Genomic DNA, 2,577 nt, shown 5'->3' on the forward strand with positions numbered 1-2,577 from the left:
CGCTCTGCCTGCCTGCCTGTTGCCAGCAGGGGCGTCCGGGCGACCACAAGTTTTACCGCACCAACAAGCCAAGAAGACGGATTCATTTCCCGTCATCGCGCCCCGTTCACACCCGGCCGCCATAAAACGGCGCGGCGATTCATCAGCGTCATAAGCCAACCCATCTCGCCTGAGTGACAGAAGCGGGGGGCGGGCCTCCCCGTCAGACCATCCCCTCGAGAAAAAGGCACTTACGGCCCTCGCCTATGAGCTCGGTGAACGTGTGGCGTCACGGCGTCGTCGGGCCTGCCTCTCGTGGAAGTGGGTACGTTTTCCCCACCCCCTCCCCCTCCCTTCTTCCCTTTTCCCCCCTCCGTGTTGGGACGAGCCCCCCTGTCGAGAGGTTTGAAAGAAGAGAAACGAAGGGCGGACCGTCGGAGCCCGTCGGGCGGTGCTATTACTGCTGCTGCTGATGGTGCTGATGCTGTTGCTGCTGCTGTCGCTAGCGCGCTTGTTGTTTAGTGTAGTGGGGACCGATTCTATCCCCCCGTCTACCTACCTTCTCTACTCTACCTTCCTTCAAGCCGGCCCCAGAGTAGCGTAGCGTAGCAGTCCGAACCCAACATAGCGACCGCAACGAAGCTGCGCGCGCGCGAACTGCGACTGGAAGCAGAAGAGGCGAACGATGCGAGAGGAGGAGAAAAGAGGGAGAAGAGAGAGGGGGGAGACGTGAGAGAGAGGGAGAGAGAGAAAGAGAAGATAGTAGTTGGCCTAGAGGGAACATTATGAGACGGTGCGAGAGGGGGCGAAGTTTTTGAGGAAAACTCGTCGGATTCAAAGTTGTTAGGTGCAAGTCTTCAGCGAAGGTGCTGCTTGCTGGCTCCTTCCTCGCTCGGCCGATCTGCGTACGCACGCACGGCGTGTTGCTTGCTTGGTGTATGGATGTATGTTGTAGCCTCCTTCCTCCCAGCCAAGCCCTGCTTGCTGTTCTGTTTCTCTACTCTATAGACCAGATCAGAGCCAGCTAAAAACCCTCGCCAGGAGTCTCGGCTTGTGTTGTCTTCGCGTGTTCTACACAGCACACAGCGTGCTAGATCTCGTACATACACACCGCGCTGTGGGGCTGTGTCTTCTCGCTTACTTCTTTCTTGCCCGTGAAAGAAATTACACTACACTACACCGGCCAGGGAAGTTCTTCTTCCCCTTCCATCGACGCTGCCTCCTTCTTGCTTCCCCGCGCGAGTGTAGTGTGTGTGTTTCCGTGTGTAACTTAGTATCTTCTTTCCCCGGTTTTAGAATACAGAAGAGCTAGCCTATCTCGTCTACACTACACCGTGCTGTGCTGTGATTCAGAAAGGAGGATTTTTATACTAGATCTAGATCTACTACTACAGCTCAAGGAATGACGGAAAGAAGAACACATCATGTGTGCTAGTGTGCTCGCAGAAGTGTATGTATGTGTAGATCTAGGTCTAGAATCTAGATCTAGCAGTTTGTGATTATTGTGTGTGTTTCTTTCTCTTAGCATCATCTGTGTAAAAGTTGGTTGAAGTTGAAATTCCACGAGTCGTTTCCCGGTTCTTGTTGGTGAGTGTTATAGATATCTGTATTTCACCAAAAAGCGGTGAAACCCGCGAAAATGTGAGAAGAGAATCTTTATAAAGTTTGTTTTTTGTCGTGAACGAACGACCGTAACGACGACAACTTCTACTGGTGGCTTTTTGTGTGTGTTGATTATTTACAACGCGTCGTGTTGGATTTATGTCGATTCTAGGAGCTGGCTGATTCTACCTGCTACTACAGGTTTGTTCTTTGTGTTTGTAGATCTGGATTAGCTGTTTTTGTTGTTGTTGTTGTGTTGTTGTTGTTGTGGTTGTATTGTTGTGAGCTCTCGCTCTTTCTTCTAGACTCTCATCAATTATCCTCTTGACTTGTCAATGTCTGTAGAACTGTGCCAAAGATTTTGAAGGGTTGGTCTAGATCTAGAATCTAGATCTAGATTTAGGCTACAAACTTAGATTTCGGTCTAAAACTTAGAATCTAGCTTCCTAAACTTTTAACTGTTCGTTCTATAGCCTAATAGTTCGATCTAATTGAGAGAGATATCTAACTAAATGGGTCTACGGATTCGATTTTTAGATCCTCCTGTTAATTACTAGATCTAAACTAAATGAGTGGATCTATGGAATCGACTTTTACTTTAGACTAGAACTCACTGAGTTACACACTAATGAATTGATCTTCGAATTCGACTTTTAGATCTAATCTAGATCTAGATCTAGATCTAGATCTAGAATCCAACTATTTAATTAGTATTAGATCTAGATCTCTAGATTTAGAACCTATATGGATTCGACTTCTTTTCTATTTCCGTGTTTTTAGTCTGTGTTGACGTGCGTACGTTGGCGTACATTGTATTGCGAAAAGTTTTGTAAAGTTTGCGAAGTCAGGTGTGTACGTTTATTTTTTGGAAAACTTGAACCTTCCTTCTTTTAGCCTGGACGGAGTTTCGTCTTTGAGCTGGTCCAGGCCTAAGCCTAATAATAATAATGTTAATAATAATATATCTAGAAAACTAGTAATAATAGTATAATAATT

This window comes from Aplysia californica, unplaced genomic scaffold (genome assembly GCF_000002075.1).
Source record: "Aplysia californica isolate F4 #8 unplaced genomic scaffold, AplCal3.0 scaffold01897, whole genome shotgun sequence".
Classification (NCBI taxonomy): Eukaryota; Metazoa; Mollusca; class Gastropoda; order Aplysiida; family Aplysiidae; genus Aplysia; species Aplysia californica.